The sequence below is a fragment of the Dendrobates tinctorius genome, unplaced genomic scaffold, assembly GCF_039654945.1.
Source record: "Dendrobates tinctorius isolate UK_male_01 unplaced genomic scaffold, ASM3965494v1 ptg000181l, whole genome shotgun sequence".
In the NCBI taxonomy this organism is placed as follows: domain Eukaryota; kingdom Metazoa; phylum Chordata; class Amphibia; order Anura; family Dendrobatidae; genus Dendrobates; species Dendrobates tinctorius.
The window spans coordinates 9,336,200-9,362,113 of NW_027361848.1; positions in this window are offsets into that span (position 1 = coordinate 9,336,200).

Sequence of the window (25,914 nt, forward strand, 5' to 3'; positions counted from 1 at the left end):
CATACATACTACATATATACTACATGCATACTACATACATACTACATGCTACATACATACCACATATATACTACATGCATGCTACATGCTACATACATACCACATATATACTACATGCATGCTACATACATACTACATGCTACATACATACCACATACATGCTACATACATACTACATGCATGCTACATACATACTACATATATACTACATGCATGCTACATACATACCACATATATACTACATACATACTACATGCTACATACATACCACATATATACTACATACATACTACATACATACTACATGCTACATACATACCACATATATACTACATACATACAATACATTCATACAATACATACATAGACATACAGTACATATAACATAGAGTAACATACTTACCAATACTTGTCACATTGTTCCCCGAAGCCATTGTCTTTTCCGGAATAAATATTAACATAACAAACCACAAAAATACTCACCCACGATCCGAAGCAGTCCACGAGTGTGTCCCACGACGATCTTGGGTAGAGAACTGCAGCATCAGATGATGCTGCCGTTCTCTACGGGCTGCAGGAATCCAATGACGGAAGGTAGGTATCCTTCCGCACTGTATTCCTCCGCCACTTAAAAAAAAAAGTCCCTAGTCTCACTTTATGCCATTGCTGCGTGGGAAATTCCCACACAGCAATGGCATAAAGTGAGACTAGGGACTTTTTTTTTTTAAGTGGCGGAGGAATACAGTGCGGAAGGATACCTACCTTCCGTCATTGGATTCCTGCAGCCCGTAGAGAACGGCAGCATCATCTGATGCTGCAGTTCTCTACCCAAGATCGTCGTGGGACACACTCGTGGACTGCTTCGGATCGTGGGTGAGTATTTTTGTGGTTTGTTATGTTAATATTTATTCCGGAAAAGACAATGGCTTCGGGGAACAATGTGACAAGTATTGGTAAGTATGTTACTCTATGTTATATGTACTGTATGTCTATGTATGTATTGTATGAATGTATTGTATGTATGTAGTATATATGTGGTATGTATGTAGCATGCATGTAGTATGTATGTAGTATGTATGTGGCATGTATGTAGCATGTAGTATGTATGTAGCATGCATGTAGTATATATGTAGTATGTATGTAGCATGTAGTATGTATGTAGTATGTATGTAGTATATATGTGGTATGTATGTAGCATGTAGTATGTATGTAGCATGCATGTAGTATATATGTAGTATGTATGTAGTATATATGTAGTATGTATGTTGCATGTAGTATTTATGTAGTATGAATGTAGCATGTATGTAGTATGTAGTATGAATGTAGCATGCATGTAGTATGCATGTTGTATGTATGTAGCATGTAATTTATTTTTTTTTTTTTTTTTTACATTTAACACATTAGCCGGATGATGGGACTACTACTGTCCCATCATTGGCTAATGTGTCAATCACTGTCATGGTAGCAGGCATCGCCCGATGGGACTTGTAGTCCCATCGGACGATGCCTGCACAGACCCCCGAAGCCTGCACAGACCACCGGCAGGCCGGCACAGCCCCCCGGCAGGCCGGCACAGCCCCCCGGAGCCTGCACAGCCCCCCGGCAGGCCGGCACAGCCCACCGGAGCCTGCACAGACCACCGGCAGGCCGGCACAGCCCCTCGGCAGGCCGGCACAGACCACCGGAGCCTGCACAGACCCCCTGGCAGGCCGGCACAGCCCCCCAAAAGGCCCGTACAGACCCCAGAGAGGCTGTACAAGGGCAGGAAAGGGTTTTTCTTATTCCGATACCGGAAGTCCCATAGACTTGAATGGGACTTCCGGTATCGGAATCGGCGATACCGATACTTTTTTTAAAGATCGGCCGATACCATCCGATACGATACTTTGATGTATCGGACGGTATCGCTCAACTCTACTCTTGAGGCAACAGCCAGCAACTTTACCATTGTGCTACAAGGTCAAGTGATGCCAAATACAAATTTTGTTTGGTAATGAAATCTGCTTTTTAAACTCTCAGTGAGTGGAAAAATCGTTTGGATTTCCATTTTGACATATGATATGTGACTATCTTCACTCATCAAAGTGAAACAACTCTGGAGTTTGTGTGCCAGGAAGCATGGGTTAAAAAACAAAGCATACTTAACTCTGTGGTTTGAATTCATGTTTTCTATTCCATAAGCCAGGCATTTAACCACTCAGCCATTAGCTCAACCGGCAGAGAATGGATCTCTTTTCTTCGCTTATAAGATGAACCACTCAAATACTGCATTGAAGGTATCTGAAAGACCTTCTGATTCTGATGTTTGAATGAGTCAGGTATCAGAAGTCAGGTAATCAGAAGTCAGGTACTCAGAGGTCAGGTACTCAGAGGTCAGGTACTCAGAGGTCAGGTATCAGAGGTCAGGTATCAGAAGTCAGGTATCAGAGTATTCAGACAGAGTATTTCTGATGTTTGACTTTGATATGTGGTCATGTCCTAAAATGGACACTGTACCCCTGAGTGTCCTCCTGTCCTGGGAGTGAGTGGGAAAATTGTGTGGGATTTGGTGCACCCACTGCTGGATAAAGGTTATCACCTCTACACTGATAACTTTTAGACCAGCGTCCCACTCTACAAATCCCTCTCTGCGTGAGGTACCGCAGCCTGCGGTACTGTTCGCAAAAATCAGAGAGGCCTCCCGAAGACGCTACTTGGGCAGATGCTCAGAAAAGGTGAGAGCAGAGCCCAATGTAGTGACTACCTGCTGGTGGTCAATTACAAGGCCGAGAGGGATGCCCTTCTCTTGACCACCATACACGGTGATGGCAGCACCCTCAGCACTGTACGGGGTACCTCTACACAGGTCAGCAAACCGACCTGTGTACTGGTGTACAACAAAAACATGGGGGCGTTGATCTCTGCGATCAGCTACTCCAACCGTATAATGCTTTCAGAAAAGCCAAGGTGTGGTACAAAAAGTGCACGTCGTACAAATGGAAATGCTCAACACTTTCCTGCTGTCACAATGTGCACACCACACTGATACCTATTACCTTCAGTTACATGAGGTAGTGGTTAAGGCCCTGATGTTTGGCACTCCAGAAGGAGCGGGCCCCAGTACTTCCGGAACTGAAGGTGCTCGTATCGTACCAGGTCAGCATTTCCCGGTGGAGGTCCAGAAAACTGCAAAAAGAGGTAAGTTGCAAAAAAGTTGCCAAGTGTGTTGCAAAAGGACACAAGGACACCATTTATCAAAGCAACACCTGCCCCAAAAAACCTGGCCTGTGTATGAAAGATTGCTTCAAATTGTTCCACACCTTAATGCGGTACTTATTTACTTTACCAAAAACATTAGATTAGTTGGGGCATATCAAGATAAGTTCCTTGGGGGTCTGTTGTGAGTTCATTTTTCCCTTCACCATTGAGGTCTGATGAACTCCCTCCTCTAGTGAAAGAAGGTAGTGAGACTGATTACCAAACACCTGGGCAGCTGGATGATGACTGGGTGGCTGGAATTGAGGACTGGATATAAGGCTGCCGACGCAATTCTTCCTGGCTGGTGATTTTCATGCTGGATTCTTGGAGACCAGTCTGATTCCTGCATCTCAAAGCTAAGTTTTTCTGCTCTGCTTTGCACTCTTCAGTTTTGTTTTTGTTTTTTGGGAGTTCTGCCATCCCCGGCCGGGGGTGAGCTGGATTCCATTTTTGTCTCTGATGTGTTTATCTTTTGCTCTGTCTTCAGAATATACCTGAGCGCTTATATAGTCTTTTGAAGCCTGCATCTCAAAGCTAAGTTTTTCTGCCGATCGGGATGATTGGGTTTCATTTTTGCCCTTGGCCGAATTTGCTTTAAATAATAGAGTTAGTTCTGCCACTTTGATGTCACCTTTTTTTTGTAACTTTGGTATTCACCCTCGATTTTCTTCAGGGCAGGTGGAGCCTTCTGCCTGCCCAGGTGTTGACACTGTGGTGGAGAGAATGCACCAGATCTGGGACCAAGTAGTGGATAAGTTGTCTCTCTCCCAGGAAAAGGCCCAGCGGTTTTCCAACCGGCGTAGGACCGTTGGTCCCCAGTTTAAGGTGGGTGATATGGATTGGTTGTCATCAAAAAATATCGCTATGAAGGTGGCTTCTCCTAAGTTTAAGCCTAGATTTATTGGACCTTACAAGATTTTGGAGATTATTAATCCAGTCTCTTTTCGGTTGGCTCTTCCTGTCACATTTAAAATTCATAATGTGTTTCATAAGTCCTTGTTGAAGAGGTTTGTTGAACCAGTAGTTCCTGTGGTGGCACCTCCTGACCCTATATTGGTTGAAGGTAACATGGAATATGAGGTAGAGAAGATACTGGATTCCCATCTGGCTAGACGGAGACTCCAGTATTTGGTTAAGTGGAAGGGTTATGGTCAGGAGGATAATTCCTGGGTCTCTGCCTCTGATATTCATGCCGAAAGATTTGTGCGTGCCTTTCATCGGGCTCACCCGGACCGCCCTGGTGGCATGGATGAGGGTTCGGTGACCCCTCCTCAAGGGGGAGGTACTGTTGTGAGTTCATTTTTCCCTTCACCATTGAGGTCTGATGAACTCCCTCCTCTAGTGAAGGAAGGTAGTGAGACTGATTACCAAACACCTGGGCAGCTGGATGATGACTGGGTGGGTGGAATTGAGGACTGGATATAAGGCTGCCGACGCCCTTCTTCCTGGCTGGTGATTTTCCTGCTGGATTCTTGGAGACGAGTCTGATTCCTGCATCTCAAAGCTAAGTTTTTCTGCTCTGCTTTGTACTCTTCAGTTTTGTTTTTGCTTTGCCTTGTTTTTTGGGAGTTCTGCCATCCCCGGCCGGGGGTGAGCTGGATTTCATTTTTGTCTCTGATCTGTTTATCTTTTCCTCTGTCTTCAGAATATACCTGAGTGCTGATATAGTCTTTTGAAGCCTAGCGACTTCAGAGCCTGTTTTTCCTATCAGTCGGTTGGCTCATTTTGATAGGGTTTTTGCGGATGTCAGACAGCAGCTTTCCTATCCTGTCCTATGTAGCTAGCTTGGGCCCCATCATTTGCTCAACCTATCTTTCTATCTGTGTTAGTGTTTTCATCTTGCTTCACCGTCATTATATGTTGGGGGCTGCCTATTGCTTTGGGGTCTGCTCTGGGGCAGTTTAGTTTTTCCCCTTTCTGTCTTTAGGCTATATAGTTCTCCGGCTGTGATCGAGGGGTCTAGGGCACCATAGGAACCCCCCACGGCTACTGCTAGTTGTTGTGGATAGGTTCAGGGGTCTGCAATCCGATAGCTGCCAACCTCTCTGGTTTTTCTGGACTTAGCTGGTATTTTGTTTTTTCCTCCTTTGGTGACTCATCATAACAGGGGTCTAGTTTCCAAAGCAATGTCACTTGTGGTTTTATTTTACTGTTTAGGCACATCAGGGGCTCTGCAAATGGAAAATGACGCCTGCAGACCATTCCATCAAAGTCTGCATTCCAAAACGTCACTACTTCCCTTCCGAGCCCCGACGTGTGCCCAAACAGTAGTTTTCTCCCACATATGGGATACCAGCGCACTCAGGACAAATTGGACAACAACTTTTAGGGTCCAATTTCTCCTGTTACCCTTGAAAAAATTAAACATTGGGGACTAAATGATTTTTTTTTGTGGGCAAATAATAGGATTTTTTATTTTCACGCCCGGGCATTATAAACTTTAGTGAAGCACTTGGGGGTTTAAAGTGCTCACCACTCATCTCGATAAGCTCCTTAGGGGGCCTAGTTTTCAAAATGGGGTCACTTGTTGGGGGTTTCCACTTTTTAGGCACATCAGGCGCTCGTCAGACGCAACATGGCGTCCGATCTCAATTCTAGCCAATTTTAGGTTGAAAAAGTCAAACGGTGCTGCTTCCCTTCTGAACTCTGCCGTGCACCCAAACAGTGGTTCCCCCCACATATATGGTATCGGCATACTCAGGACAAATTGTACAACAATGTCTGGGGTCCAATTTCTCCTGTTACCCTTGGGAAAATAAAAAATTGGGGACTAAACAATCATGTTTGTGGAAAAAATATGATTTTTTATTTTCACACCTGGGCGTTATAAACTCCTGTGAAGCCCTTGGGGGTTCAAAGTGCTTACTATAAATCTAGATAAGTTCCTTAGGGGTCTACTTTCCCAAATGAGGTCACTTGTGGGGGTTTCCTCTGTTTAGGCACATCAGGGACTCGTCAAATGCAACATGGCATCTGATCTCAATTTCAGCCAATTTTAGGTTGAAAAAGTCAAACAGCGCTGCTTCCCTTCCGAGCTCTGCCATGCACCCAAACAGTGGTCCCCCCACATATAGGGTATCAGCGTACTCAGGACAAATTGTAAAACAAGTTTTTGGGTCCAATTTCTCCTGTTACCCTTGGGAAAATAAAAAAATATTGCTAAAAATAATTTTTGTGACAAAAGTTAAATGTACATTTTTTCCTTCCACGTTGCTTCTGCTCCTGTGAAACACCTGAAGGGTTAATAAACTTCTTGAATGTGGTTTTGATCAGCTTGAGGGGTGTAGTTTTTAGAATGGTGTCACTTTTGGGTATTTTCTGCCATATAGACCCCTAAAAGTGACTTCAAATGTGAGGTGGTCACTAAAAAATGATTTTTAAACAGCAAACAAAAAGGCAGCAACACTTACCTGCCCAGATAGCATAGTAACATAGTTTTGAAGGCTGAAGGAAGACCTTATGTCCATCTAGTTCAGCCTATTTTTAGTGCAGCTGTTCTGCATTGTTGATCCTGGGGAGGGCAAAAAACCCACAGAGTAGAAGACAATTTTCTCGATAGGGAAAAAAATTCCTTCCCCTAAGCTGGGTCAACCATCTACCTATAATATTCTGTTATTCGTAACCTTCTATACTGTTACTCACAAGAAAAGCATCCATTCCTTTCTTAAATTCATTCAGTGAGTTGGCCATCACCACTTCCTCAGGAAGAGAATTCCAGAGCCTCACTGCTCTTACCGTGAAGAACCCTCTTCTATGCCGGTGCAGAAATTGTCTTTCCTCCAAACGAAGAGAATGCCCCCTTGTTCTTGTCACAGTCCTTGGTACAAACAGTTCATTGGAGAGATCTCTGTATTGCCCTCTGATATACTTGTACATATATATTAAGTCTCCCCTAAGTCTTCTCTTTTCTAAAGTAAATAGACCTAATTTTGATAACCTTTCTGGGTATTGTAGTGAACCAACTCCATTTATCATTTTAGTAGCCCGCCTTTGAACCCTTTCAAGTTCAGTAATGTCTTTCTTGAGCACCGGCGTCCAAAATTGCACACAATACTCCAAATGTGGTCTGACGAGTGATTTGTACAGAGGGAGAATTATGTTTTCATCTCGTGTCCCCAGGCCTCTTCTAATGTATCCCATGACCCTATTTGCTTTGGTGGCAGCTGCCTGACACTGGGCACTCCAATTTAGCTTCTTATTCACTAAGATGCCTAAATCTTTTTCCATGTCTGATTTCCCCAGCAGTTTCCCATTTAGTAAGTAATTATAGCATCTGTTTCTCCTTCCCAAGTGCATAACCTTACACTTATCTGTGTTAAACCTCATTTGCCATTTTTCAGCCCAATTCTCCAATTTACTCAAATCTGTCTGTAGTTGCAAACTGTCCTCCTATGTGTTAACTACCTTACATAGTTTTGTATCATCTGCAAATACTGATATTTTACTGTGTAAGCCATCCACTAGATCATTAATAAATATATTAAATATTGGGGGGCCCAATACAGAACCCTGTGGTACCCCACTAGTAACCCTGGCCCAATCTGAGTATGCACCATTAATAACCACTCTTTGTTTTCTATCACTAAGCCAGCTACCTACCCATCTACACACATTTTCCCCTAGCCCAAGCTTTCTCATCTTACTTACCAATCTTTTATGTGGGACAGTGTCAATTGCTTTAGAGAAGTCGAGATAAATGACATCCAATGATTCTCCTTGGTCCATTTGAGAGCTTACATCCTCATAGAAGCTGATCAGGTTAGTTTGACAGGAGCGAACCTTCATAAATCCATGCTGATATGGAGTTAAACATTTATTAACATTGAGATATTCCATAATGGTATCCCTTAGAAACCCTTCAAAAATTTTACCCACAATAAATGTTAAGCTTACCGGCCTATAGTTTCCAGGTTCCCTTTTACACCCCTTTTTGAATATTGTTACCACATTTGCTTGCCGCCAATCAAAAGGAACAGACCCTGTTTCTATAGAGTCTTTAAATATAAGGAATAGAGGCCTGTCTATCACATTACTTAACTCCCTTAATACTCGAGGGGGAATGCCATCAGGGCCTGGTGATTTGTCAATTTTAATCTTACTAAGGCGGTTCTGCACTTCTTCCTGGGTTAGGCAGGTAATACTTAACGGGGAGTTTACATTATCACTCTGCATTTCCCCTGGCAAATCCTTTTCCTGTGTGAACACTGTTGAGAAAAAAGTATTTAAAACATTTGCTTTTCCCACATCGCTCTCTATGATTTCACACTCATTGTTCTTTAAAGGGCCGACACCATCAATTTTAATTTTTTTACTGTTTATATAATTAAAGAATAGTTTGGGGTTTGTTTTACTTTCCTTAGCAATGAGTCTCTCAATTTCCACTTTTGCTAAATGTATTTGTTTTTTACACATTTTATTTTTTTCTCTATAACTTTTTAATGCTTCTTCATTACCTTCTTGTTTTAGGTTCCTAAATGCCTTGTTCTTGTTATTTATTGCCCTTTTTACATCCTTATTTAGCCACATTGGTGTTCTCCTGTTCCTAGCCCTTTTATTTCTATACAGTATGGCTAGCTCACAGTGGGTGTGTAAAACTGATTTAAATATTTCCCATTTATTATCTGTGCTCCTATCGTTGAGGATATTGTCTCAATCAATTCGACGAAGGTCCTCTCTAAGCTGATCAAACTTTGCTTTCCTGAAATTCAGCGTTTTCGTAACCCCCTTACAGGGCACCTTACTGAAGGACAAGTGGAATTGTATTATATTGTGGTCACTGTTCCCTAGGTGCCCATCGACTCGTACTTCTGTTATTCTATCTGGCCTGTTGCTTAAAATTAAGTCCAGAAAGGCTGTCCCTCTAGTTGGGCCCTGCACAAGTTGTGACAGATAATTATCCTTGGTTACTGACAGAAATTGGTTTCCTTTCTGAGATACGCAGGTTTCAGTTTCCCAGTCTATGTCGGGGTAGTTGAAGTCCCCCATAATAATCACCTCATTGTGATTTGCTGCTTTGTCTATTTGTTTCAATAATACATTTTCAGTGGTTTCTGTTATATTTGGTGGCTTATAACAAACCCCTATGAGGATTTTATTACTTTTCTCTCCTTGTATTGCCACCCATAGAGACTCCACCTCTTCATTTCCCTCTTGTATATCTTCTCTTAGTGTGGACTTTAAAGTGGACTTTATATATAGACAGACTCCACCCCCTTTCCTTTTTTTACGATCCCTCCTAAACAAATCATATCCTTGCAAGTTAGCCGCCCAGTCATAGCTGTCATCTAACCATGTCTCAGTTATTCCTACTATGTCATATTTTTCCTCATACATTACCAACTCCAGATCTTCAATCTTATTGGTCAGGCTTCTTGCATTGGTCAGCATGCAGGAAAGAAGTTTTGCTTCCTTTTTCTTAGCTTCCTTCTGAGTACCCTGTCTTGGGTCCTCTTTACCACATCTAGTATCCTTGATTAATTTATCCTTCTGCTGCATGTTCTTGTCTGCTGTTTTTCCTCCCATCCCCTCTTCTTCTAGCTTAAAGCCCTCCTGATGAGTGTGGCAAGTCTTCTTGGAACAAATGCACTCAGGGTGCAGCAAGCCCATAAAGCAAGATGTCCGCAACACAGGTGCAAAATACCAGATCAACAGCCACTCTAAACCTATCCATTCCTAGAAAGAGACACACCAACACTGGATGCAATATATAATAATATATAATAATAAACCAAATTATTATTAATAATAATAATAATAATAATAATAATGATAAAACATAGCACCAGTGTTCAGTGAAATTAGTGATTGCACACTATTAAAGATAGATTACACCAACCAACCAATCAAAAGACCCGCTAACCATAGAAAACCAGACAGGGTGTGCTTATTAAGTATTATTTTATTTTATTTATATTATACAGGTGGTTATATAAAAAACAATTAAAAACAAAAAAGTGCACGTATAGGAACAATTGAACAAAATTGTACAAAATAATAAGACCCAATTTATATATCCAATATGCATACCTCATATATTATAAAATGACCATTCTCCAAAAGGATTATAGAAAAGTGCAAACACAAAAAAATAAATTATGATACCAAAACAAAAAATAAATAATTAACAATCATAAAAAGTGCAATGTGCAAAATTGTCACATAGTGATATCATATACAAAAAAATCATCAAATGTGTATATTGACAAAATTTTTCCACATATCCAAAATAAAGTGCAGAGTGCCTGTGCAATAAAACCCATGCACAATATATAAAGCAATCAGTGCCTCCTTTTCTTCGGAAAATTGCAGCTATTTATATATGGAGAGGTTTAAGCATTAACAGATCGTTACCTATAAGGGTCACCATGTCCCTATCACGCGCTCCCCGACGCGCGTTTCGGAAACCTTCCTTCATCAGGGGGTGGCTACATAGTGGATCCGGGGGGGTTTTATATGTGGGCACTATCAGCGCTAGTTTGCTTAATGGCGCTGATTATGATAGCAGTGCTCCGGGTGTGGGAGTGGTGCATGCGTAGTCCGGAGGTCCCACAATCCCAAGCGCCGGACCACGTGACCGGAACACACAGGCACAGGGCACGGCGTTGCCAAGGACACGAGGACGCGGCGAGTCAGGACGTGGGACACGGAGCACGCATGCGCACCACCAGGAGCATCGCATCAATTAGATAAAGTGGAAATCACCACAATCGATCCATTATAATATATATATCTCAATTGATACAGAGGATATCATACATCTTACAATATGTAAAATTACAATACAATATATAATATAATGACAAAAAATATATAATATACAAAAATAATTAAACAAATATATATTGTTAAATTCATCAATAAATAATATAAGAATATGTATATATAATTCCGTATAATATAAAATAATAAATTAATTAATTAATATAGTAAATAATAAACGACTATAAATCAAAACAAATATAAATAAATATAAATAAAAAATTAAAAATTAAAAATGTATAATAAATAAAAATAAATATGAATATAAATACATATATATAATAATAATAAAGAATAAAAAATAATAAATAATTAATAATAAACAGTAAATAATTATGCAAGATATATAATAATATCACAATATCAATAATTATAGAATTTTTTTTTAATATATTAATAAACCATAATTCATGATGAAAAATACATAGTAGTAATATATAGTCCAATAGTGTCAATAAAAAATGGATATCCAACAGGTATCAGCCTTCATGACGACTTCTTAATTCCACATAGTATCCACGGATCCAGGAAAAGTAATGTTGCAGCCAGAATATTATATTCCCGTAACAAGATAAAATAAATCTATAAAAATATATAAATAAAGATTAAAATCACGAAACGACTTAAAATCAATATAAAATTGGTTTAAAAGGTTAAAATTAGGCAAGGTTTACAAAAAAGGAGTAAAACTCAAATTCTCATTCAGACCATTGGGAGACACAGTATCTAATGTCCAAATCCACCTGATTTCCTTTTTAGCTAAAAGATTCCCTATTTTTCCACCTCTTTCATTGGGTTGTACCATGTCTATCCCTATCACTTTTAATAATGAAGCATAACAATTGTGATGAACTTTAAAGTGTCTAGGGATAGTTTTTAAAAATGAAATGTCATCAATTTCTTTTGCGGCTATTATCCCTAGTATATGTTCCCTAACACGAATTTTCAATTGACGTATGGTCATTCCAACATAAATCAAGGAGCAAGGACACGTTGCATAATAAATAACCGCTCTAGTTGTACAAGTTATTGAATGTTAATCCCATACGTCAATGTATCCTTTGAATTAGAGAAATTTTGTGCCCTGCCAATATTGGGACATGCCACACATTTCCCACATGGCTTGGAACCCAATGATTTTTTCGCATTTGACAAAAAACTGACAGGGGGTGGACTGGATACATAGTGACTTTTCACCAAGTAATCTCTTATATTCCTTGATCTTTTAAAGTTAATACTTGGTGTGTCCCCTATATAATTAGACAATATCAGATCTATTTTTAAAATTCCCCAAGATTTGGTCAGAACTTTTCTCATTAGATCAGTTTGGCCATGATACTGCGTAATGTATCTCACACATTGATTTGATTCTACAATTTTATTCCCATAAAGCGCTTGATGTCGGGTGGTATTTTTTGCCCGATTATAGGCCTTCTTAATGGAGCGATGGCTATACCCACGTTCTAGGAATCTTTGTTTCAAATCTAAAGCTTGTATTTCAAAGTCCTCATCTCTTGAACAGATTCTTCTCAATCTTAAAAATTGTCCTATTGGGACAGATCGTATCATGGCCGGTGGATGTGATGAATTTGCATGAAGAAGGGAATTAACAGACGTTAATTTCCGAAAGATATCGGTGTGTAAACAATCATCCTCACCTCTCCTAACACTGGCGTCCAAAAATTCCATTTTATTTTTACCGAACTGATATGTCAAATGTATATTATAGGAGTTATTATTCAAACCTGACATAAATTCATGAAGGGATTCCACCGACCCCTCCCATATCAGAAAAATATCATCAATGAAACGTACCCACATTAGGATAAGCTCCATTGATGGTGCCAATCCAGAAAGAAAGAGGTCCCTCTCCCACAGCCCCAGGAATAAATTTGCGTAAGATGGCGCAAAAGAAGCACCCATAGCAGTGCCCTGGAGCTGTAGGAAGAAGGACCCCTTAAATAAGAAAAAATTATGCGAAAGAGCGAATTCTAGGAGTTCCACAATAAATTGGCGCATAGAATTAGGTGTGGTTGATGAATATAAAAAATATTCCACAGCTTTAATACCATCATTATGACGAATGTTCGTATAAAGTGATTCCACATCGCATGACACTAATAAGGTGTCACTGCCAATGTGGAGCCCATCCACCTTTTTTAAAAATTCATTTGTATCTTTAATAAATGAAGGTAATTCCTCCACTAATGGTTGTAATCTAGAGTCCACAAATCTATTAACATTCTCCAAATAATTTCCACATCCAGATATGATGGGTCTACCGGGCGGGATTGATTGATTTTTGTGGACTTTAGGCAACAGATAAAATGTTGGTATCCTCGGTTCTGACATCTGTAATGCCCCAAATAAATCCTTTGAGATAATATCCATCTCTAATGCCTCCTTTAAAATACCCATCAATTCAGTTTGAAATTTATCGGATGGATTATACGTCAGTTTTTTATAGCATGATTCATCCTTTAACTGCCTAAAGGCCTCTCTTTCATAAAGTTGTTTAGGCCAGACAACCAAATTACCCCCCTTGTCAGCTGGTTTATATACTAAATCTGGTATTTCCTGTAAATGTTTTAGAATCATTCTTTCTTCCTTCGTAAGATTTTCCATATGAGGAAACTTGGGGATTTTATCCAATTCTGTACTTACGACCTTTACAAATGTTTCAATTACTGGATAGGCTGACAAGGGGGGAAATTTCCGTGACTTAGGGCGTATTGATTCCGGAATCTTACCTCCCTCTAATTCATTATGCTCTTGGGCCAATTCATTCAAGGTGACTAGTGCCTCCTGTTCCGCCTCTGTTGGGAACAATTGCAATATTTTTTCATTATGAAAGTGTTTTTTAAAAATAAGTTTTCTAGCAAACAAATGTAAATCCTTTATAGCAGAAAATGTATCAAATTGGGCTGTAGGACAAAACATAAGACCTTTGTTCAAAATTTCCATTTCAATATCAGAGAAATTATGTGAGCTTAAATTAATCACCTTTAGACTGTTCTTGTAGTTCTCAGGGGAATATCTAAATGCCCGTTTGACTGGTACATAGCGAGGTTCCCTCTTACGTTTCGGTGTAGATATTGCAGAAACAGAAGCGGAGGAGGAGGCACCAGAAATATCCCCCGCCACAGGATTGGATGACAGAGAGATGGATCGATCACGATTTTTCTCCCCCATTTGGTATCTGCGCCATCTATAAATTCTCCCATCCGCAAGATCTCTTTGATCTCTCAATAATTTATCAGTCTGTTTTGCCTGAATCTCCTTTGTCCATTGGTCAATATGTTTCTCCAATTCACCATCCATTGATTGATATAGCTCAGTAGATAGACAAGATTTTGCTTTAGCAAAAGACTCCTCCAATTGTTTGTCTAATTCCACCAAATTTTTAGAATTATATTTAACCAACAACTCCATCAATTGTCTGGATGCCGTATTACAGACATTTTCCCAGTTCTTTATAAATTCATCATCATTGACTGGGAATGAGGGGGTAACCTGAATTCTCAAACCCCTAGGTATCAGCTGATGTTGTATATAATTTTCTAGAAATGCACGATTCCACCAAGACCGTGTGCGCTTATATATCAAATTCTTTTTATTTCTGAACAACTCATCAAATTGTAAACCACTGCCAGGTGTAATTGTAGAACCACCATTCGTAAATACCGCATTAATCCGTCCCTGCCAGGACAATTCTCTGGCCTTAAAGTCCATGCTCGGTAGTTGAAAAGAACCTGTGCTGAACACAGTAATTAATTAGAAAGAGACACACCAACACTGGATGCAATATATAATAATATATAATAATAAACCAAATTATTAATAATAATAATAATAATAATAAAATATACCACCAGTGTTCAGTGAAATTAGTGATTGCACACTATTAAAGATAGATTACACCAACCAACCAATCAAAAGACCCGTTAACCATAGAAAACCAGACAGGGTGTGCTTATTAAGTATTATTTTATTTTATTTATATTATACAGGTGGTTATATAAAAAACAATTAAAAACAAAAAAGTGCACGTATAGGAACAATTGAACAAAATTGTACAAAATAATAAGACCCAATTTATATATCCAATATGCATACCTCATATATTATAAAATGACCATTCTCCAAAAGGATTATAGAAAAGTGCAAACACAAAAAATAAATTATGATACCAAAACAAAAATAAATAATTAACAATCATAAAAAGTGCAATGTGCAATGTGCAAAATTGTCACATAGTGTTATCATATACAAAAAAATCATCAAATGTGTATATTGACAAAATTTTTCCACATATCCAAAATAAAGTGCAGAGTGCCTGTGCAATAAAACCCATGCACAATATATAAAGCAATCAGTGCCTCCTTTTCTTCGGAAAATTGCAGCTATTTATATATGGAGAGGTTTAAGCATTAACAGATCGTTACCTATAAGGGTCACCACGTCCCTATCACGCGCTCCCCGACGCGCGTTTCGGAATCCTTCCTTCATCAGGGGGTGGCTACATAGTGGATCCGGGGAGGTTTTATATGTGGGCACTATCAGCGCTAGTTTGCTTAATGGCGCTGATTATGATAGCGGTGCTCCGGGTGTGGGAGTGGCGCATGCGTAGGCCGGAGGTCCCACAATCCCAAGCGCCGGACCACGTGACCGGAACACACAGGCACAGGGCCCGGCGTTGCCAAGGACACGAGGACGCGGCGAGTCAGGACGTGGGACACGGAGCATGCATGCGCACCACCAGGAGCATCGCATCAATTAAATAAAGTGGAAATCACCACAATCGATCCATTATAATATATATATCTCAATTGATACAGAGGATATCATACATCTTACAATATGTAAAATTACAATACAATATATAATATAATGACAAAAAATATATAATATACAAAAATAATTAAACAAATATATATTGTTAAATTCATCAATAAATAATATAAGAATATGTATATATAATTCCGTATAATATAAAATAATAAATTAATTAATTAATATAGTAAATAATAAACGACTATAAATCAAAACAAATATAAATAAATATAAATAAAAAATTAAAAATTAAAAATGTATAATAAATAATAAAAATAAATATAAATATAAATACATATATATAATAAGAAGATAATAATAATAATAAATAATAAACAAAGAATAAAAAATAATAATTAATAATAATAAACAGTAAATAATTATGCAAGATATATAATAATATCACAATATCAATAATTATAGAAAAACATTTTTTATATATAAATAAACCATAATTCATGATGAAAAATACATAGTAGTAATATATAGTCCAATAGTGTCAATAAAAAATGGATATCCAACAGGTATCAGCCTTCATGACGACTTCTTAATTCCACATAGTATCCACGGATCCAGGAAAAGTAATGTTGCAGCCAGAATATTATATTCCCGTAACAAGATGAAATAAATCTATAAAAATATATAAATAAAGATTAAAATCACGAAACGACTTAAAATCAATATAAAATTGGTTTAAAAGGTTAAAATTAGGCAAGGTTTACAAAAAAGGAGTAAAACTCAAATTCTCATTCAGACCATTGGGAGACACAGTATCTAATGTCCAAATCCACCTGATTTCCTTTTTAGCTAAAAGATTCCCTATTTTTCCACCTCTTTCATTGGGTTGTACCATGTCTATCCCTATCACTTTTAATAATGAAGCATCACAATTGTGATGAACCTTAAAGTGTCTAGGGATAGTTTTTAACAATGAAATGTCATCAATTTCTTTTTGCGACTGGTGTTGGGGTTCCCCTGGTTCCAATTACATAATCCTGTAATAAACTGGAAATCTCGGGACAATGTTAAATGGGGTCCCAATTGTTCTAAGAGATGTCTTGTTACGGTATCTGTGCCACCTGTCAGTCTGGAGGGTATTCAAGAGTACTTGAAGGACTTTGAGGATGTCCCACGGGCATGCTCAGTGGACTGAAACGAGGACTTAGTCCCTGGAGTAGCTTGCTGCTGACCATCCTGCGTTGCTATAGTTGGACCAGAGGTGGCAGCAGCAACTAAACCTACAGAGCTGGTTTGAGCAGAGCGCCTGGATCGACGAGTCCGCTGAGTAGCCTCCTGTGTGTCCGGAGAGGAATGGGAGACTGCCAAATGCAAGGCTCGGGATTCCTCCTGTGTAGTGACCGGAACCCGACACCAAACACTATTTTTGCACTATATTTTTTGGGGTGCAGTCAAGCCCAGACACGTCTGATCTCGCAAGAGGGGTGTTCACATAGCTACACATTGTGAGTGTGCTGGCCAGCCCGCCTAATCGAATAGTGGCGGCGTGAGTAATAGGCTGTGAACTAGACACTGTGCAGTACCTTTGTGTGAACAATGCCCTATGCGGGCCTTTATTGTGCAATTGTATACCAGGCAGTCATTCTCTCCAGGAATGGATAGGTGGAGAGTGGCTGTTGATCTGGTATTTTGCACCTGTGTTGCGGACATCTTGCTTTATGGGCTTGCTGCACCCTGAGTGCACTTGTTCCAAGAAGACTTGCCACACTCATCAGGAGGGCTTTAAGCTAGAAGAAGAGGGGATGGGAGGAAAAACAGCAGACAAGAACATGCAGCAGAAGGATAAACTAATCAAGGATACTAGATGTGGTAAAGAGGACCCAAGACAGGGTCTCAGTATATAGTAACACTGAGGTGTCGGTATGATACCTCGGGTCAGTACTATGGTAACACTGACGTGTCGGTATGATTTGCGGGTCAGTACTATATGGTAACACTGATATGTCGGTATGATGTCTCGGGTCAGTACTATATGGTAACACTGACGTGTCGGTATGATGTCTCGGGTTAGTACTATATGGTAACACTGATATGTCGGTATGATGTCTTGGGTCAGTACTATATGGTAACACTGACGTGTCGGTATGATGCCTCGGGTCAGTACTATATGGTAACACTGACGTGTCGGTATGATGTCTCGGGTCAGTACTATATGGTAACACTGACGTGTCGGTATAATACCTCGGGTCAGTACTATATGGTAACACTGAGGTGTCGGTATGATACCTCGGGTCAGTACTATATGGTAACAATGACGTGTCGGTATGATTCCTCGGGTCAGTACTATATGGTAACACTGATATGTCGGTATGATGTCTCGGGTCAGTACTATATGGTAACACTGACGTGTCGGTATAATACCTCGGGTCAGTACTATATGGTAACACTGATATGTCGGTATGATGTCTCGGGTCAGTACTATATGGTAAAACTGATGAGTCGGTATGATGTCTCGGGTCAGTACTATATGGTAACACTGACGTGTCGGTATGATGCCTCGGGTCAGTACTATATGGTAACACTGACGTGTCGGTATGATGTCTCGGGTCAGTACTATATGGTAACACTGACGGGTCGGTATAATACCTCGGGTCAGTACTATATGGTAACACTGAGGTGTCGGTATGATACCTCGGGTCAGTACTATATGGTAACAATGACGTGTCGGTATGATTCCTCGGGTCAGTACTATATGGTAACACTGATATGTCGGTATGATGTCTCGGGTCAGTACTATATGGTAACACTGACGTGTCGGTATGATGTCTCGGGTTAGTACTATATGGTAACACTGATATGTCGGTATGATGTCTCGGGTCAGTACTATATGGTAACACTGACGTGTCGGTATGATGCCTCGGGTCAGTACTATATGGTAACACTGACGTGTCGGTATGATGTCTCGGGTCAGTACTATATGGTAACACTGACGTGTCGGTATAATACCTCGGGTCAGTACTATATGGTAACACTGAGGTGTCGGTATGATACCTCGGGTCAGTACTATATGGTAACACTGATATGTCGGTATGATGTCTCGGGTCAGTACTATATGGTAAAACTGATGAGTCGGTATGATGTCTCGGGTCAGTACTATATGGTAACACTGAGGTGTCGGTATGATACCTCGGGTCAGTACTATATGGTAACACTGATATGTCGGTATGATGTCTCGGGTCAGTACTATATGGTAACACTGACGTGTCGGTATGATGCCTCGGGTCAGTACTATATGGTAACACTGACGTGTCGGTATGATTCCTCGGGTCAGTACTATATGGTAACACTGATATGTCGGTATGATGTCTCGGGTCAGTACTATATGGTAACACTGACGTGTCGGTATAATACCTCGGGTCAGTACTATATGGTAACACTGATATGTCGGTATGATGTCTCGGGTCAGTACTATATGGTAAAACTGATGAGTCGGTATGATGCCTCGGGTCAGTACTATATGGTAACACTGACGTGTCGGTATGATGCCTCGGGTTAGTACTATATGGTAACACTGATATGTCGGTATGATGTCTCGGGTCAGTACTATATGGTAACACTGAGGTGTCGGTATGATACCTCGGGTCCGTACTATATGGTAACACTGATATGTCGGTATGATGCCTCGGGTCCGTACTATATGGTAACACTGATATGTCGGTATGATGCCTCGGGTCAGTGTTACCATATAGTACTGACCCGAGATATCATACCGACATATCAGTGTTACCATATAGTACTGACCCGTGACATCATACCGACACCTCAGTGTTACCATATAGTGAACATGGTGAATAAAAAACCCAAAAAACAAATGTGTAATTGTACTTTGAATTTTTTCCCAATCTCCAGTACATTATATGGTAAAATAAATGACATGATTCAAAAGAACAACTCGTCCTGCAAAAAACAACAAGCCTCATATGTCTGTATTAACGGAAAAATAGAAAAGTTATGGAAGAAGGAGAGGGAAAAACGAAAAACAGAAAATTGCCCGGAGGTGATGGGAAAATACATAAATAAATTGCAGCTTGTCTTTCCCAGCACTGGCAGAGGTGAATGGTCTGCGTACACCGGTTATGTATTTCTGCTAGAAACATTATAAAGTGATAGGATATAGGTACACACCTTACACAGGCTGCAGGTATGCCAGGGTCAGAAAGGAATAGTGAAAAGCTAGGAAGGAACGAAGGAAGAGCTCCTCAACAACACAAACAAGCCCTTTATTTATAGTATCAGAATCCTTAGTATCATATATATCTCCATACATACACCCCCCAACACTTCACACTGTTACAGCTGCTGATTGGACAGGCTGCTCCCATCAGTATTTGTGTCATTAGAGACACAGTGCTCACACATACACTGCACCAAATCTGCTGCTGTGTGAAGACATCAGTGACACAGAGCTGTCTCATTCACACAGCAGAGGCTTTGTCACACAACAGATTACATCAGTGACTGCCATCCCCTATGCAGATTAGAAGCCACAGACCCTCATCACTGGCCATCACACAGTCTGTTCTCACTGCTGCCAGCAGCCTGGGACAGTGAGGGAAGGAATTACTGATAATGAGTTATATATTGTAATCATGGAGTGGCCCAGAATACAGGACGATTTTCCCTCCTCACTAGTTTCACTTTCCATAGATCAGTGTTCAGCGTGTGTCTGGGGGAGGAGCAGCAGGGTGGTCTGCTCTCTGCAGTGAGGCTGCTAGAGGGGGATGATTTGTTACTGTGTGAGGAGGGCTTCTTCATGTGAACAGGGAGGGCCTGTAGCTATGGAGGGTGGGGTTGTTGCTATAGAGGGCATGTTTGGAGTAGAGTAGGAGGTTACGACCAGTTCTCATTTCAATGCCATAACACCCCCCCCCCCCTTGGACGTTCTGTTCAGAATATCTAGAAAACCGTGCAAACTAGTGACAGAAAGTAAATTACTTATTGTCATAATTCTGCAGCCCGGATATGTACTGAGATTAAGTGAAAAGTCCGGACAACCCCTTTAAGATACTGCATGGTGAGGTAGTGCAGCAGCTGCAGCAGTTGGTGGGGTTCTGGGCCTTGGCTCAGGTGCAGGCTCAACCAGAACCCAAGATATGTCTCCCTGACAGATTCTCTGGAGGGAGAGCTACAGTACATCTTTGTTTTTTCAGGAGGCCTGCAAGTTATACTTCAGGCTCCACCCGCTTTTATCAGGGAGTAAGGAACAATGGGTGAGAATCATGATTTCCCTTCTTAAGGGTGATCCCCAATCCTGGGCATTATCAATGCAGACCGGTACTCCATCATTGCTGTCAGTGGACGAGTTTTTTCACGGCTCTGACACTGGTGTATGGAGATCCTGATGGCGTCTCCCTGGCGGAATCCCAACTCTGTAAAATCAAGCAGGGGGGCCGGCTGGCTGGGGAGTACTGCTCAGAGTTCTGGAGGTACGCCACTGACACACAGTGGAATGACACTGCCTTTAGGAGCCATTTTATGCAGGGTCAGTCCCCAAGGTTGCAGGATACTCTTGTGCAGTACACCGCCCCCAGGTCGTTGGAGGCCGCCATTTCCATTGCCATCCGGGTGGATAGACGCTTGAGGGAGAGGCATACACCAAATATGCTCCCTGTAGTCCTTGCTAGGGAGGAGGAAACACCTGAGCAGGTGGATGAACTCATGCAGGTGGGAGGAGTTGGGTCCCAAACAGGGTTGCCTGCGGTTTACCGTCGAGGGGGGACATGTTTTTACTGTGGGCAGACCGGTCATTTTATCAATGTCTGCCCAGTGCATGCCAAAGTACCTGTACCATCTAAAAAGCTGCATCCCCCTGGTCGTGTGGAGGAAGGCGACCATTGTGTGAATATTTCCCCCATTTTCTCATCTCAGTGTACTTTACCAGCTGATGTGGTTGTTTGTGGGTTAACTGAGAATATTCCGGTGCTTGTGGACAATGGAGCGGGAGTCAATTTGGTGGATGCTCATTTTGTCCAGACCCATGGCCTGATGAGTAGGATGCTATCGAGACCCCTAAGCATCCAGGCCATTGACTCTGTCCCACTCAGCCAGGGGAAGATTACCGAAGTCATAGACAATATAGATCTGCGTATAGGGGCTTGTCATGAAGAGTCCCAGTCATGCTACGTCTTGGAGGGCATGCCAACTCCAATGGTCTTAGGACTCCCTTGTTTGAAAAAAACACAACCCGGTCATAGATTGGCGGTCCAGGAAAGTAGTCAGCTGGGGTCAGTCGTGTCAAGACTGCTGCCCGGGAACTACGATATCTGCCATCCTTCTACAACCTACCCCTTCTCAGGTATGGGCAGCAAAGGTGCTGCCAGGGAGTAGGGGCAAGACTCTACCCTCACTACAAGCTAACCGGAGTCCTCTTAGAAGGAGGGGTCAAGGGAAGGTGGTGGTTCCCCCTGTGCTTAGGGGGGTGTGAGTTTAGTGACACAGGCCTCTGTTGGTTCTGTAAAGAGTTCACCATCTTGTGGCAGACGCATGCATGGAAATAAACGTTCAGGTCTGGACCTGTGTGTGAACGAGTATGTGTGGGTGTCCACCAAAAACATCAGGGGAAGTGTGGTACTGGGATCTGGAGTTCTAGGATAATTGGGCCATATCAGGGACTTACCAGCTGGAGTTACCCCCAGTAATGCCCATACACAACTTATTCCACAGGTCTGCGCTCTGGAGATTTGTGGCGCCTCCAGAGTCTATGTTGCTGTCATCTCCATCGTGCTGCATTCACCATAAACTTGAGGGTCAGGTGACTGCAGAGGTGAACTTTGGTGAATCAAGGCGTCCTCACCGTAGGTTGTTTTCTGGTGAGGTCTGGTGTTGAGGATCCAGAGGCCCCTCATTGAAAGGGGTATAGGGATTATACTCACTTAGGTGCAATGGCTGGCAATCAGGAGGCACGTTCCTTTTAAAGTTTATGGGGTTTATTACATCACAAACCCACAAAGCAAAAGAGAACAAAAGAAATAGCCTTTAGCTCAGGCAAAACACAGAACAAATGTCCAGTTCTTTAGCCTCAGTCCTCGAGCCAGAACACACACAGGAGACTTCCCCTCCCCACTTACAGCTCTGTGTTTCAGAAGTAGTATACATTATAAAGGTATAGCCACACACCCCGAACCCACCAGCTGACTAGTCACATGACTGTGACATCACCACATCCTTGAACACATATATAAGTAAAGTGACATCCTTTAGTGCTTATGACAACTAAGGAAAACACTCTGGGCTTACATTACAGAGACAAGCCATCTCTGAGACACATACCTCCCATCGACTATACAACCCTTAGCCATGCCACATACCTCCCCCCTCTGCCTAAAGCCGTGGGGCTTGGCACTTTCCCCCACTAGACAAGGGATTCTTGAGAGGGCATCGGCATTACCATGTAGCTTCCCTGCCCTATGTTCTACATGGAAGCTGAAGTCTTGCAGGGCTAAGAACCAGCGAGTGACCCTGCATTCTTACCCTTTGTTTCCCTCATCCATCTGAGTGGGGCATGATCGGATATCAGTCTAAACTTAGTACCGTAACATATCCACTGCCCACTTTATGGCCAAACACTCCTTCTCTACGGCTGAGTAATTCCTTTCGCATGAAGATAGCTTCCTACTCAGGTAGAGGACAGGGTGCTCCTCCCCATGTATCTCCTTGGAAAGGACTGCCCCTACCCCAACATCTGAGGCATCTGTCTGAAGGATAAACTCTTTTTTAAAGTCTGGGGCCACCAGAACGGGTTGCTTACATAGAGCCCCTTTCATTTCTTGGAAGGCTGACTCTGCCTCTTTGGACCATCTGACCATCACTGATTTTGTCCCCTTAAGAAGATCAGTTTGAGGCGCAGCTGGATCGCCAGCCAGGGCAGTGGGGTACTCGGTACTGGGCCGATATCTCAGAGGGAAGTGTCACAGTAGCGGTGACCCGGTCCGTGGCCCTGGGCGTCCATGTAAAAGGGGTTGAGCGTGGCTGATTAAAGTTTATAAGTGGATGATACGTGACGCCACCTGTGGTGCTCGGCAATGATGGGGTTAAGCCGACGCTGCAGGCAGATCCTCTGGGACAGAGGGTATCAGGCAGCAAGATGTTATAGCTCTCCACAGGTAGAGCTGTAGTCCCAGGGCAGTAATGATAGGTGTTGAGGAAGAGGGTGCAGTGTTAGGCACAGAGATGTAGCAGTGCTGAAGAGGTTGCAGGAAGAAGGCAATGACACAACAGGGTGCAGTTTCTTTTACCTTTACTTTGCAAGTGCAGCCCAGGATCCAGATTACAGATGGAACAGGAGATGGGCAGCCTGGAAGCAACTTAGGAATCTCTCTATGCAGATGGGTTGTGTAGTCTCCTTTCTAGCGCTTATCTGAGGTACATGCAGTACTGAGTTACACTGAAGTTCCTCTTGCTTGCTCTCTTTTAGAACCCCCTCGTATGGCGGACAGCTGTAGCCTCCTTCTTCTGGCTGACACGTTGCTGTTGTGCCGCCGAGTCTTATGTGGGAACAGAGCATTTACAGCTTCCGATTCCTCCGGTTTCTGCTGCAGGAACATCAGTATCCATACAACCTCGGAGACCGGACTCCAGACCATGCGCTATGCTAGAAGTGAGCCTGAACTCTGCTCAATCCTCCAGCTCTTCTTCTCCCTTTCACACACTTCACCCTCCTCACATGAACTAACTAACTTCCCCTTCCTGGCCCCCAGAGAGCAGCTCATCCCCCAGTTTTGGTTCAGAGCTCCCTCTGCTGGCCTGGAGTGGGAACCGTGCTGTGTGTTGCATTTACCTGACAGAGAGACCCTTTATTGCTTCCAAGCATGACATCACACTCCCTAGGAGGAAGGTAATGCCACTGTGGCGACCATACTCCTGGGGGCGCCACATTCCCCCTAGTGCAATTCAGTACTCCCGGACTGAAGAAAACATGCAAAACATATTAACAAATGAACAATTGTAAATGTAACAAGATTTCAAAAAAATGAAAAATTACAAAAACCAATGCTCAAAGATAGTCCTGATGACGATTAGTCCATGCGCCAATGTCCATGGTCCATTTCCTGAGCAGTTGGTAACTATGTACAAGATCGTTTTGGCCACACATACTCCTGTGGCCCAATTGTCCATCAAAAACAAACTGATAATTCCAAAAGATTCTTACAGAGTCTCTGTAGGCACATAAGCTTGAAAAGTTGCATATTTACAGTTTACCATTTACATAAACTTATTTATATATGAAACCTTAGGGGTGGTATACCTTGGGTACTACGAACAGACCTACGTAGCACTGATGTTGTTGGGGACCTTACTGGATGCCTTGTGTTAACTACTGGTGTAGTGTGTGCTGTACTGGCTACATTACTGTTGGTTCTGCACAGGAATACTAGATTTCCTAGGACCACTTCTACTCTCTGTGGGCATGACAGATTCACCACTAGCAGGGTGAGAATTCTCTTGTTCCACTGCTGGTGTGGCATCCGCTACCTGTACTTGCTGGTTTTCAGGGTAGTCTTGCACTTCTTCTTGCACTACCAGTTGGGGAAAGGTCAAAACTGGCACCACTATGGCTTGATTCGGTCTAGTCCAAATTGCAGGGAATTCTCCGAGTACTGTGCTGACCTTTTCTTCTTCTTCCTCTATGGGCTGAAAGTTGTTTTGCTTTTCCATTCTGTCCTTTAGTTGGTCAGGGCAGTTTCAGATGATCCCTCGACACTGCTGATGAGGTTTCTTCTCCAGCCTTACTGAAAAGGCACACTTTGGTGTTGTCAAAGTTTGAAGGTAGGATGGTGTAGGGTTCAGCTTCCCATTTGTCATCCAATTTATGCATCCTCCTTTTCCTCTTTAGGACTTCTCCTGGTGACAAGGGAACTGCAGGTGCATGTTGATTGTAGTTCTTTTCCTGTTTTTCTCTCGCCTGAGTTAGACTCTTTTCTACACACTCTTGTACTCTTCGGTATTGCTACTGCCGCTCTGTATCCCAGTCAGCATCTGGTGATGTCACCTCAGGTGTAAGGACTCCCATATCCAAATCAATAGGCAACTTGCCAGGCCTCGCTCTCATTAGGTAGGCTGGAGTGAAGT